This window comes from Parasteatoda tepidariorum, chromosome 6, assembly GCF_043381705.1.
Source record: "Parasteatoda tepidariorum isolate YZ-2023 chromosome 6, CAS_Ptep_4.0, whole genome shotgun sequence".
NCBI classification, from domain to species: Eukaryota; Metazoa; Arthropoda; class Arachnida; order Araneae; family Theridiidae; genus Parasteatoda; species Parasteatoda tepidariorum.
Window position 1 is genome coordinate 89,073,135 of NC_092209.1, and position 15,322 is coordinate 89,088,456.

Consider the following 15,322-nt stretch of genomic DNA (forward strand, 5'->3'; position numbering starts at 1 on the left):
ATTAATTTTAGTTTTCGTGGGAGAAAAAACTGTAATTATATAATAAAAAGTAACTAAAATAAAAATTTTCTTCTTCTGATCTAAGTAGGAATTGACTTTAAATTTTTTTTTATAATTACTTGTTTAAGTATGTTCCCTTTCTTTCTCTAAGTTTTCCCATCAATTAAAACTGGTATAGTTAGTCCAATATAGCTTGCACAAGAGCACAGTAATTTTGTTTCCTCTTACTATCTTGCGTATAATATACTAAATGCAACTGCAGGCTACTAAAATGCAACTATTTGCTACTATTTTCGGCCTTAGGCGACCATGGCGACTGTAATAAATTGAAATTTATTATAAGTTTTTTTTGTAATACTTTTAAAGATAGATTATTTGTCTGTAGATGGCACCACTACGGTAAAGTTTAAATTCAATCATAATGATATTTTCTTTAGAAATTTTGAATTAGTCTTTTAAAAAGGGATTTTTTTGGGTAAGATCTATGTAACTAAATTTATTAATATTTTTTGTTAGATAGTCAGTATCATTTTTAAACTACTAGATCTTTAGTCGATTTTATTTTCAAATATGAAAATAATAATAAATAAATAAAAATATTTTTACATTAAGTACAGAATTTGACCATTAGTTAATACTACTTTTTATTATTTTAAATAAGTAAGTAAAAAAGGGTCTAATGATGTTTCAAAAGCATGATTTTTTTCAACAAATAATAAAAAAAAACTTTTTTTTTTCTAAAGTGAAAATTTCTTTGGTTTGTTTTCCACTTTCGTTTTTTCTTCTTTTAATTTTTAATGCATGTATGTAAAATAATTTGTTACAGTATTATTATTTTTAAATCAATAAATCTTAAATCATTTTTAATTTAAGAAGATTGAAATAAAGCTCGGGTTTGCTTTTACTTTGGCTTCTTTATTAATTTAATTGAAAAAATTAAGCAATGATATTGATGTCATAGTAAAATATGTTTGTAATTAATATTTTCTTTTGTACTAGATTTATTCCTTTTTATTTATTTTTGATTGATTTAAAGATTTCCCATAGGTAATTTTTGAACATATGCTGNCTATATCCATTATTAAAATAATATTTCATTTGATTCTGATGATTCCTTCATGGTGTTGCATTTTCTACAAACAGCAGTTTAGTATTTGACAGTTAAGCTATAATTTTAGTTATTTGGCTACTATATTTGATAAATTTTTGTTCCTGTTCCGGCAACTATTTTCATAGTTTTAGGCAACTATTTTCATGCTTGAGGATACTAAAAGCAACTATTTTTGTTCATTTTTTACTGTGGCAACCCTGGTTCAGGGAAAATACAAAGAATTTTTTTTCCTGATTTGAGAGGCAACTCTAATTGTATTTACATCATTTCGGAACACCAATTAGAATAATTAAAATTGTTTCCTTGAATAACTGATAATAAAACGCTACTGATAACTTTCTCCTTGAACAATGAATACTGTTGTTGTTGTTTCCAATCCCAGCTGGGATAGCGGAGCTATACCAGATCCATGAAGCCATGAATCTTCAAAAAATCGAGGAAAAGGAGAGGTCTCTCAAGAACCTCTTCCATGGTGAAATCCAGGCAATCAAGCAGAACGATGAATACTGGATCATTTAAGTTTTTTGCGTGAATTTCGCTGCACGTTATTGTTTTTTGAAGCTTTAATGGTTCTCAGTTACAATCATCAAAATTTAATAACTATCAATAAAATAATGCTGATAATCTCTCATGAGAAATGGAATACACAATCATTTATGTAAGCTGCTTGACTTTTCCCTTATCATGTTTGTTTTTCTAATCAGTGTTGGTGTAAATTATCTGGCATTTCTTATTAACATATTTTAGATTGGTTAAAAAAAAATTTATTGAAAATGGGATTCAAATGAAAAATCAAATTGACTTTGAGTAAATAATTAGAGATACTTAAAAAGTCAGCTCAATTTTTCTTAATCAAAAAACTAAAATTTGAATAATTGAATTTTCCATTAAAAATGCCACTTTTAGTTATTGAGAATCTGACTGTTGAGAAGATAAAAACAGTAATAAATGATATGTGTTATTATACTACTAGAGCTCTATCCTTTTTCTTAAATTTATGGCGTGAAAATTTCTGTATTTATCTTGTAAAATTCTCAAATAAAAAAAGGAGATTAAAGTTATACATGATGCATAGCATTTTTAAAAAGTGATTAATTTCCAAAATGAGATTTTTTTTTCTTCACCATCTTGATTTTCACCACGTATTATGTAAAAGTGTGGTTTTCACATTGTTCTATTCTACGTTTTTACGATTTATTCAACCAATGCATTTCGGCGTACCTTCGGTCCGTAGCATATGAAAGCGCCAATCATTTTACATGTTTCATGGAATACTTGCGAGTCCGCATGTGCGTCTACTGAGCTGGGTTCAGTGAGATTATTGCACTCTAATGTGCAGTTCTGCTGCAATTTGCAAGATATTCTCAATTTCAGGCTTCATTTTCCACCCTCTGATTTTGAACCAAAAAATTTCTTGATTATTTTATCATGTAAAGTCTTTGAAAATTATTTTGCCTTCTGTCAAAGAATAGTGATAAAAATATTTTTTGAGTGCTTAAAAAGTACTTAAAAGGTGCTTATTTTTTGTTGAAAGATTTAGCTATTCACCCTGTTATAGTTTTTAACTTAACGAAACTTAGTATTCACCCATTTTAATTTATCTTATTTGAATTTTTATATATTATTTTACATGCTGTGCATATTTATAAATTACATTACAATACTGTTATGTAGGTCTATTTTAAATATTCAGCTTTAATGAATCAATAAATAAAAGCACTGAGCTGTTATTGTGTAGATTCAGGATCGGATTTCTGTCTCAGATTGTGCTACAATCATACTACACTTTGCTCAATGTTTTTACTAACGGCTGGCATTGAACTTCTTATTTTTACCTCGAAAGATGCTGGAACTGTTACTTATTTAATGTTACTTGGTGGCCACCTATGAACCTTAGTCATGAAGGGAAGCATCATTACCCACACCCATTCACACATCATACAACAAAGGATAACACCTAGAAAGAAACATCTATACGCTGAACGTGCTTCGAATTCCGAACTATTTACTTCACAGTCAGACATATTAACATATTATTCGATAATTAGATAGGTCCCTAAAGGTTTATATTATAAATAATAAACTAATAAAAAATATTGATGTTAGAGATTATAGAGGAAAGGGTTATATTTTAAAAGCATATATTATTGGTCAGAGATGATAGTGCTCCGGAAAAAATTTAGATTTCCAGATTTTTCGCCAACCGCGTTCTGGAAGTATGTTTCTGGAAATCCAAGTTTCTGGAAATTTTAAGAAATCACTGATCGCATTAATGTATAAAAACTCATGTATATTTTATTTAAAAATATTAGAACTATAATTTATACTTGGCATCTCTTTTATTTGTTAAAGTTATACATGATGCATAGCATTTTTGAAAAGTGATTAATTTTCCCTTTTCCCAAATGAGATTTTTTTTCTTCACCATCTTGATTTTCACCACGTATTATGTAAAAGTGTGGTTTTCACATTGTTTTATTCAACCGAACAATTACGATTTATTCAACCAATGCATTTCGGCTTACCTTCGGTCCGTAGCATATGAAAGCGCCAATCATTTTACATGTTTCATGGAATACTTGCAAGTCCGCATGTGCGTCTACTGAGCTGGGTTCAGTGAGATTATTGCACTATAATGTGCAGTTCTGCTGCAATTTGCAAGATATTCTCAATTTCAGGCTTCATTTTCCATCCTCTGATTTTGAACCAAAAAATTTCTTGATTATTTTATCATGTAAAGTCTTTGAAAATTATTTTGCCTTTTGTTTTGTTATTTTGTCAAAGAATAGTGATAAAAATATTTTTTGAGTGCTTAAAAAGTACTTAAAAGGTGCTTATTTTTTGTTGAAAGATTTGGCTATTCACCCTGTTATAGTTTTTAACTTAACGAAACTTAGTATTCACCCATTTTAATTTATCTTATTTGAATTTTTATACATTATTTTACTTGCTGTGCATATTTATAAATTACATTACAATACTGTTATGTAGGTCTATTGTAAATATTCAGCTTTAATGAATCAATAAATAAAAGCTCTGAGCTGTTATTGTGTAGATTCAGGATCAGATCTTCTGTCTCAGATTGTGCTACAATCATATAACACTTTGCTCAATGTTTTTACTAACGGCTGGCATTGAACTTCTTATATTTACCTCGAAAGATGCTGGAACTGTTGCTTATTTAATGTTACCTGGTGGCTACCTATGAACCTTAGTCATGGAGGGAAGCATCATTACCCACACCCATTCACACATCATACAACAAAGGATAACACCTAGAAAGAAACATCTATATGCTGAGCGTGTTTCGAATTCTGAACTATTTACTTCACAGTCAGACACATTAACATATTATTCGATAATTAGATAGGTTTGAGACATAACTACCACTACAATTATTAAACATCAATTCGCAAGTATATAAGACATGTTAACTCAATTCAATCTTGAGAAACCTTTTGATAGATAACAACTCTCCCTAAAGGTTTATATTATAAATAATAAACTAATAAAAAATATTGATATTAGAGATTATAGAGGAAAGGGTTATATTTTAAAAGCATATNATCTATTCTCAAGTATATGAGACATGCTAACTCAATTCAATCTTGAGAAACCTTTTGATAGATAACAACTCTCCCTAAAGGTTTATATTATAAATAATAAACTAATAAAAAATATTGATATTAGAGATTATAGAGGAAAGGGTTATATTTTAGAAGCATATAGTAATGGTCAGAGATGATTGTGCTCCGGAAAAAATTTAGATTTACAGATTTTTTGCCAACCGCGTTCTGGAAGTAAGTTTCTGGAAATTTTAAGAAATCACTGATCGCATTAATGTATAAAAACTCTTTTATATTTTATTTAAAAATATTAGAACTATAATTTATACTTGGCATCTCTTTCATTTGTAAATATTTTTTCTGGTAGAATAATAAAAGTGATTAGAGACAAAATTAAACGTATACTTAATTATTAATTTAAATTGGGCTGCCTATAATTGATTTGGAATTTCATGTTTTGAAAATATGAATGAATTAAATTTATTTAGACATTAATTTTTTGAAATGCTTCATTAATGATTTCGCCCAAGAAATTTTCAGGATTTTTGAGTTGGGCTCACAATCACCCCTGAATGGTATAAGTTCAGAATAAAAAAATATTTTAATAATATTGGATAATCAGATGTACAATTAAACAAGTTTTCGTGTTAGTTACGTAAATAATAATTGAGTACGTATGTAATAATTTAGTTATAAAACTTAATCCGTGAAATTTACTTTTGCATTGTTAGTTGTGCACAAAACCATACTCCTGCATGTACTAGTTATAAAAATAAGGCGATTGTTACATAAACTGGCATCCCTGTTTTTCCTTTTCACTCTCTTAATGCATGCTTTGTAGAAATAATATCTTCTTCTTCCTCCTGTAGTCGCATGAAGAAGCTCATACTTTATCTGTAGATTGGAATACTATCCTGGTTAGTACATCTCCTTCAATTCTTTAAGAAGAGTATATCTCCTAAGTATTCCTATATCTCCTAAGCATCTCCTAAGTATTTTATGCTTGCTTTAGATAGGATTATTTATTTTAATTTCTGTGCTTGCTTGAAAGTGTTCTATGGTTTGATCAGAAAATGTGTTATATCTGTATTTTTTTTCTTTATTTGTAGTTAAGACCCATTTTAAAAATCATGGGTCTTGATTTTAAAATATATTAAGTGTTCATATTTTGTACACATGCTTAAATTGTTTTGCAATCTCACTACTTTATTAACTAATTTTAATGTATTGGGAGATAATCTGACAGCCTGGATCACCCCCGTGATCTTTTTAAAAGAAAATGTATTTTTAGTTGAAAAATCTTTTTTTCATTGTTTAAGTACTAATTTTTATCAACTAAAATAATTTTGATTCATTTAACAAATTTTAACTTTTTTTATTTATTTTTATAAGTTTTTAAATACGGATGATCAAAAAATGCCAGATATTTTTAAAGTGCCATCAGTCTAAAAAGAGTGAATACTGATCTAGAGGGATACTATAAAAGAGCTGTGTCTCTTTTTCTTTATACCAAAGTTATCAAGATGTTTAAATTTTCGTGCATAAAAATAGCAAAACAAATAGTAGTTTAAATAGTTTCTTTAACATGGCACCGTTTTATTAATAAAACTTGTTAAGGTTGTACAAAAACATTTTAGTAAGAATGCAATTTCTTTTAAAACTTGCTTATTTTATTTTAAAGAATAATAATCAATTGCAATAATGAACAATATTTTGTGTTATTGAGTGCAACGAAGATATCTCGCCCATAGAGTGGACAATAGAGTGCAGCAAAGACAAGATATCTTGTCCGTGGCGATGAATGAGTTAAACCATCCTTCGTTAGAGCATTGATGAAAATTAAAGAATAATCTAGAGTTAGAAAATAATAGTAACCATTAAGATAATAAAAAAATTACTCTTTGGAAAGAAATCATTCAAACGATATGAAGAAACATTGGACCAATGTCCAATGTGATGGATTTTCCTAGGAATTCTACAGAAAAAAAATGAATGTTTAAAGATCTCAGTGAAAAAATTTAAAAACCTCATATTTTAATTATGAAGATACAGTCAAACTCCGCTGTTGTGAACATGATTGAACTCCCAGATGTAGTGAACAAAATGTTCACTCCCCTGCCTTGCATGTATAATGTTATTTTTTGTGGATATAATGAACCAAAAAAAAGAGAGGAAGTTGGATATTATGAACTTTCTTCTGATTTCGTCTGCTTTATTTTCTTGATTTTTTTGTAATAATTTTGAAATTTCTACTTTAGAATGAATTCCTATACCAATTTTTAAAACCATTTATAGCATAGAATGTAGCAATAAGCATTTTTTCTTATTTGCTTCATTATTGAATATCATTATTGAATTGGTTCAGCATTCAAAGAAGCCACAAGCTTACAGTATCTGGACAAATGCTTCAAGGCAAAGTCTATGAATTTGCTAAGAAAGTTGGTGAGACTGCTTTTATGATACAGGTTTAAAGAGCGGATTATAATAAATTCAGGGAAAATTATTGGAGAGTTGGGAAGTGTTTCCATATCTGATGTTGAGGATTGCTCATCAGCTAAAGATTACTAATTTATTTTGTACGCAAGTCGAAAGGTAATAAAAAATATAAGTTAATACATTTTTTGATACTATGTTTTCTTTTTCAGTCATTTTTGTATTTCATTTTATGGGTCATTTATATGAATAATGCGTTATAAAAGGAGGGAGTTAGGAACCATCATTTAAAATTGTGGAGCGGATATAGTGAACGGAAATTTTGGTTCCTTGAAGGTACACTATCGGGGTTTGACTGTACTATGATGAAATTGAATAGCTTCATAAGTTAATGTTGGAATGTATTAATTTTGAAAAACCTATTCCCCAGGAGCAGAGGTTGAAAGAACTAGCCAAACAGACTCCCGATGCTATCCCCAAAGTTCCCAGCCCCATACCACCTCCTGTATTTGTGAGTCCCCCTGCCAAGCCAAGAGAAATAATGAACTCAGGAAAGCCCTCATCCGATTTGATGTCTCTGAATCAATCAGTTTTAGGTGGAGGTTTCATACAGGCTGTCCCTTACCCACAAGAAGGTATAATGTTTTTTTTTCTTATGTATTCATCTGTAGAAATGTATTTAAACAAAATCTTTTTGTCCTATTCAAATATCCTAACATTGTCTGTATATACATTTAACATATCTGTGTTGCAAAATAACGACTATAATTATGCTTTCCATTGCACATTCTTTAAGTTTTGTCTTGTCCACGTAGTGGATTGATCATAAAGACGTGGTTCTCATTAGAACACTAAATTCAAGCATAACTGACTACGTTCAGTAAGCGGATGGGTGACCACTTTGATTGGCCTGCGTAGGGACCAAGTGTGTGCGATATCAGTCCTCTTAAACTGTTCTACTCCTAAGTTCTTTATTTCATGCCCAGGTCGTCGGACTACAAAAACAGGGGAGCCATCTCTTCTGCTGAGGATCGAAATTGCGATGGCATGTCTTTGAATCATCATTAGGGATGTTTCCTAAGCCCTCGCCAATAGCCCATTGTGCAGCTCTTGTGTGACGTAAATAAACTGCTTACCTAACACTGCAGTTGTGGATTTTTTGTTGATGAATGGACAATTACAGCACATCATAATTTTTTTTATTTTCATACCTAACTTATTGGAAATTCTCCCCTGAAACCGAAAATCTGATTGTTTTTTGCGGCAAATGTTAATTTATTTAGTTATTAAACATTTAAATTGCCCCAAAAGGCCTCCGTAAGAGATGCAATCAAAAACGACCCCTGATTGGTTATGACGTCAAATGTGCCGAAGGGAAACGTGCCGTCTCCATCCGCTAAGGCTATTTCAATGCTCTTTTAGTTTTGATATCACATGTATCGTATGAAAATCCTTTGTAAAGAATCAGTAAAAATTTTTTGAATTAAATTTACGGTTCTGAGAGTGTGTACAAAATGAAAGAAAGATTTTAAAACTTCAAACGTTGTTATTTATCATTAGAATATCTGAAGAAATGATTATGAATGATAAACTCTTTACAGCCAATCAACATTTCTTTTCGGCTGAAATCAGTGGTGTTAAAGTTCATAGAAAATACTATTTTATTCCATTTACTTTTAAATTAAAATAATGCTTCATTACAACCTAATTACATAATTAAAATAAGTCGCAGATTGGATAGAAATTTTATACATTTTGATATAGGATGAATGATTTTATAATTCGTTATTGCATTAAAACAAATCAGTATTTTCATAAATCTAGTCCATTGAAAAATATCAGTCCATCATCGTTACAATCTATGTGCTAATGATCAAAAATTCAAATAATGTAATTTAATGTTGCTTCTTTAATTTATTTATTTATTACTAGAGTTGAAGGATTTTCTTTTTAAGTAAATATTTACTAATGCAGTTTATGTTATCTTTTTTTTTTTTTTCACTATGCATTAAATATTTAAATACACATTAACGCTTATATTTATTATTCCTAGCTTAAATAGGAATTCCGTTACAGTTCAAAATTATTTTTATTTTTAAATTTATAAATTTTAATTCCTTTTTCTGCAATATAGTATTTATAAAGTATGGTTATTGTTAATTTCTCTCCTTATTTTTGCAAGCTATTTGTCAGTGCTTGCAATGAAGAATTCTAAAATAGTAAAATTAATACATTATACATTTTTAATTAAAAAAAATTTAATAAAATAGTTTTAAAAAAATATCAGGTTATGCATACGGTATAGCCGAAAACGTATCAACACTTTCAAGAATCTAGTCCATTGAAATATATCTGACCATCATCATCACCATAATCTAGTTATACTTAAAATTTCACTTAATTTCTCATTTATCCATATCTAATTAACTTATTTATCCACAAAATTTCAGCGAATATCATTAAGCTGGAAGTTTTTGTTTCACTAAAGCTAGAGAACAAAAATAAAAAATTAACTTATACAAAATGGAAAGAAATTCTAATGCACATTCTTTATTATTTATTAAATAATTAAAAAATAAACAGTAATGTTGATATTTTTTCTCAATATTTTTATTCTTTGAGTAAATAGGAACTTTGCTATGGCGAAAAATTATTTTTATATGCATTTATAAAATTTTATTCCTATTTCTGCAATAAAGAACTAAATAAATGCATATGCTTGATTTCAAATACTCTTATAACATAGATTAAGGCAATTAAAGTAAAGTTAATAAAATCTGCAGGAATATATATATATATATAAATATAAAGTTTTGCTGGGATCACAAGTTTTTTAAGAGGCTACTGCTATGAATACAATTACATGCTTTGAATTCACGCTAGAATAAATAGATAAAAATTATCAATAACTTAAGCTGTCCTACATTTTAAAATCTAAAACTATTTATTCTACATAAGAAATTGATCCAACATTTCTTTCACTTAAGATGAAAATAAATCTTCCAAATGAACTTGAAGTATACATTAAAATTAAGATTATAGTTTAAAAATGAAAAAACGAAGTTATTTTGTATTTATAACGCATCATTTATAAGCAATACCATGCACTTTTTTTATTGAACTAAAAAATCTTAAATATTCCGAGCTACAAAATTTCGTCAAGTATTAACAATGTTTCAGTGGGTACCACTGAAATTTAACATTATAAAAATACGTTATATCAAATCCACATTTTTATTAAGCGATATTAAGGCGCAATTTTTTATACAGATAGCTTTAGACCATCTAAAATGGTTGGATTTAATTAGAAAATTTAAACGAAAGCAAGAACGTATTGGTTTTCATAGAATGGCTATTGTAAGTGAACGGCAGATGGACACGTGTGACGTCAGTTCGTGAATAATCACGTGACTCCCCGTTTCAGGCGAAAACGAAAGTAAGCGTTTTTTGATTGAAAATAACTAAATAAATAGCCTTCTTAGAAAAGTAATAAAATGTTTTCTGGGAGTTTTGAGGGATTCTGAATGCATTAAAATTATAAAAAAATTTGACTGTAATTGTCCATTGTTGATGTTTGTTGATGAATTGTGGATTTTTTAATTGTATGCAAGTACAGAGTTTATCAAATAATCCAAATTTTAATTTCTTTTTTTTTTCAGTATTGTATTTATTTTTGTTTTATAAATTTTTAAAGAATCCCTAACATTTCTTACATATTCTATGGTATGAAAATAGTGTGCTTTTTTTGTGTATAATTTCGGTTGAGTTCTGAAATTTACTGGATTTTTTCACTTTTATGTTGGAATCTCTGAAATAAGTTTGAATAATTTAATTTTATCTCGTGTCAAAAATATTGCTCTGTATAGTATAGGCAGAGGTGTATATGTTATTGCCCATTCTTACTAACAAACACTATACCCTTAATAAAATCTGTGAATAAACAACTACTTTGATTGTAGTTTCCAGTACCATAATCTCTACATCCAATATGTGAAACCCAAATAACAAACTCCAATGTCAGAAAACGTTGCATTGGCAACGATTGTTTTTAAGTTGGCTAGGTTTTTCTTCAAATACTTTCATCTTTATTGTGATTGTGTCAAAAATTACCATTTGTGTATATAGAGCAGCCAAAGAGCAGGAAAAAGTCAGAGAATTTTATCAATCTGGAAAAATTCGAGAAATGTCTAGGATTTTAACTAAAATAACTTAAAAGTCGCAGAAAAGGAAAACTTTTTTTTCCTTTCTGCAGAATTGTATTAAAAAAATTTCTTTACCGCATATCGGAGGAGAAAAAAGTGGCTCATGATTTTTGTTCTACTTTTTTTTTAGAATAAAAAAATTCTGCAATTAGTGGCTTTAGCTAGAATTTCAGATGGAAAAAGTAATTTCCTAATAGCAAAAATTTAAAAAGGTTAACTTTACAAATATTTTGTAGAACAGGAGAATATAGCCAAAAATATTAAACATGTATTCTTTTATAATTTAAGACAAAAATTCTTAGATTTATAATTAAAAAACTATATATACCGTTCTATGCTATACATGAAGACTTTTTTTTTATATTTTTTTATTTTAGTTAACAGAAAGCGCTTCTGTTACTTTAAATTAATTACATATGTATTTGCTACTATTAAAAATATCTTTCAGAAAGGTATTAGTATTAGAGAGAATTGTCGCAGATAGCTCTAAAAAAGTCTGCCACAGGGGTCAAAACTGTTCTCTAACTTTTGTTAATGGTTGATTCTGTCCATTTTATAATCTGGTATTTTAAAATTAGCTATATACACATCCTAATATCTATCTTAATCTGTAATCTATCTTGATCCATTTTTTTTTAACAATTCAGATCTTTCAGCAGTTTAGCCTCAAGCAATGGCTCCAAATTTTGTCACTGAAGTACCTTTTAATGCTGCATTTCCTGTGGTTCACCAAGCTGATACAGGAGGTAACCTATGTTGTCCACCAATTCATTTATAAATTTCTTTTTTTAACAGTATGTTTACAATATTTTGTTCGAAATAATAAGTAATAATCTTTCTTTTCAATTTAATTAAAATGGTTTTCTTTTTTGAAAATAACTGAATTATTTTTTACATGATTTGTTTCACATGTTTAGAAATGTTGGCGTAATAAATAGGCAGCATGTGATGGGTGGAGCATCTTCACTCTTAGGCTTAGAAGTTGGGCAGCTCCAAAAAGTAGGACACATGGACCAGAGGTCTATTGTACCCATATCCCTAAATCATGATTAACAAGAAAGTCTTATAGCTGAAATGTAGTTCACCAAACACCAGACAGGAACGTCTTGCAGCTCACAGGCCTGAATGCTCAAATAATGCCTAAATGCTAAAGTGAGCAGAATAGACTTCACAATCACAAAGTATATGTTATGAAGTCTCCTCTTCAAGATGACAACCTCGACTAAGAGAATTAGATTTAATGCCCATTACGTATAGGTGTTTCCTGAGGGTGCAGTGTCCAGTGAGAAGACCAATGATCTTCCTCAAACTGTTCCTCTTTAGCTTAAGGAGCTCTTTTTGACATACACTAGGACAGTCACAATTCAGCTCTTTAGCTTGTCTCTGACCTGAGTTGTGCGTATGAGCAATTTTGCCACTGAGCTTGAATATAGATGCCCTGAATGATGTGGGAGAAATTCCGAAGGCTGATTCTGGGCCCCAGAAAATCACACTAGAGCCAGCAAGTGCTTCCTCATCAGCCAGCTCAGTTCCAAGAATGCCCATACGTCCTGGTATCCAATGTAGGTATACCTTGTTATGTAGAGAGGTCACAGAGCACCGAGAAGCACTCCCACACTAATGACTCTTGACTGTTTTATTTAAGTCAATATTTGCTTTAACTTTTGTTGATATTTTGTGTCAAGAAAGAAATTCTAACAGTTCTGTTACCCTGTGTGCATTTTTAGGAGACATGGAGATGCAGTCTTCAAAACTGATTTTGATTTGGAACCAAGTTGTGACAAATATTTACAATTTTGACTATAAGTTTGGTTAACAGTCTACTTTGCTACATCACAAAATGAAAAACTAGCCAATTGTCTATTGAGTTACAAGTTAAATAATATAGATATAGAGTGCAAAAAAAAAAATTATGCCAATATTAGCTTTTACCTAAGATTAACATACCAAGATGCTTTGCTAATTAATTTCCGTTAGTGCAAAAAATAATTTAAGTTATGTTTCTTTTTTTTTTGTGTGTGTTGCTAGATTTTCTCTTATTTATCTCTTAACATTTTGTGCATCATCTTTGGGACTAATTTTTGTTCAAATTAAAACAATTTAAAACTCATTTACCTAATAAATATTTCAAGCAAAAAAAAATCAAGTAACTATATGTTATTATTGTTTAATTATGATGTATACAGATTTTGTTTTTAATATATTAAAATTATTCTTTCTACTTTTTTTGGAAAATTTCCCATTAACTATTTTAAAAATAATAAATAATTATTAAAGTTAATTTTTATTTTGGGTAGATGAGTTTTATAAATGAGAAGTTAAAATGTTTTGCAATTACTTCTCAGAAGTATAATGTGTAAAATATAAAGGTAAAGTGTAAAATCCCACTTCTCTACTGATAAAAATATTAAAACTACAATTTCCAGTTTTTATATACACCATCCTCTTCTCTTGATTCTAGTGCCGGTCTATTAAATTAAATAAAAATGAGTGTGCATTTGAAAATCTTTTCATCTAATGTCATTAGTTAAACAGGGTTGCCACTCCACAGGGAAAATCTGCAAAAATGCAGGGAATTTTAAAATTTTCCTTACAAACTGGGAATTTGATTTCTTATTTTTGTCTTTTAAAAATTGTAGACTCTCAAAGCCCAATCTATGGTATATTTAAAGATGATATTTCAGCTATATTATATTGTTTCATTTATTATAGCATTATTTATTTTATGTTTAGCTGTTTCTTAATTCTCCAAGTTTTTCCAGCAACTAAAACTAGCATCTTTATCCTAATATAGTTTACAAAAGCGAAATGAATGTGTGTTTCCTCTTAATGTATTGTGTATAATATGAGCAGGCAAAACAGTTTTTTTTTTACAGATATCAGTGACAACCTGTTAAATGATCACCTGCCCTAATTATCATTTGTGAGAGAGTCATATGCTTAAGTTTTGAATCGTTTTATAGGTTTTGATGCATTTGNCTTTTTTTGGAAAATTTCCCATTAACTATTTTAAAAATAATAAATAATTATTAAAGTTAATTTTTATTTTGGGTAGATGAGTTTTATAAATGAGAAGTTAAAATGTTTTGCAATTACTTCTCAGAAGTATAATGTGTAAAATATAAAGGTAAAGTGTAAAATCCCACTTCTCTACTGATAAAAATATTAAACTACAGTTTCTATATACACCCTCCTCTTCTCTTGATTCTAGTGCTGAAATTCGGGTCTATTAAATTAAATAAAAATTAGTGTGCATTTGAACATCTTTTCATCTAATGTCATTAGTTAAACAAGGTTGCCACTCCACAGGGAAAATCTGAAAAAATGCAGGGAATTTTAAAATTTTCCTTACAAACTGGGAATTTGATTTCTTATTTTTGTCTTTTAAAAATTGTAGACTCTCAAAGCCCAATCTATGGTATATTTAAAGATGATATTTCAGCTATATTATATTGTTTCATTTATTATAGCATTATTTATTTTATGTTTAGCTGTTTCTTAATTCTCCAAGTTTTTCCAGCAACTAAAACTAGCATCTTTATCCTAATATAGTTTACAAAAGCGAAATGAATGTGTGTTTCCTCTTAATGTATTGTGTATAATATAAGCAGGCAAAACAGTATTTTTTTTACAGATATCAGTGACAACCTGTTAAATGATCACCTGCCCTAATTATCATTTGTGAGAGAGTCATATGCTTAAGTTTTGAATCGTTTTATAGGTTTTGATGCACTTGCGGATGTGTTGCAGCCTCAGGCAACCAGTAGTCCCGTTCCCCCCAAAGAGTGTGATCCAAAGTCATCTCCCACATCTACACCAGGGGGAAGACTCATATCATCCGACTTAGATTCAAGCCTTCAAACTTGAGTCCAAAATCTAGACATCAATGGACCAAAGAAATCTCCTGCCAAGTAAGTTTTTCTATTTTAAATATCTTATGAAGTTTATCTTGAAATATTTCTCTGTTTAAAAACCCTCCTTAATTCTATTTCAAATACATAACAGGGTTT

At 29.1% G+C, this 15,322-nt stretch overlaps 1 long non-coding RNA gene across 1 annotated transcript; it reads left to right on the plus strand.

Annotated features, from left to right (window-relative positions):
- Positions 1–4,706: 4,706 nt before the first annotated feature.
- LOC107450342 (uncharacterized) lies at positions 4,707–15,316 on the plus strand. The gene is made up of 4 exons (XR_006227329.2): positions 4,707–5,594; positions 7,541–7,745; positions 11,960–12,058; positions 15,034–15,316. It is a non-coding gene; the product is annotated as an uncharacterized lncRNA (long non-coding RNA).
- The last annotated feature ends 6 nt before the right edge of the window (positions 15,317–15,322 follow it).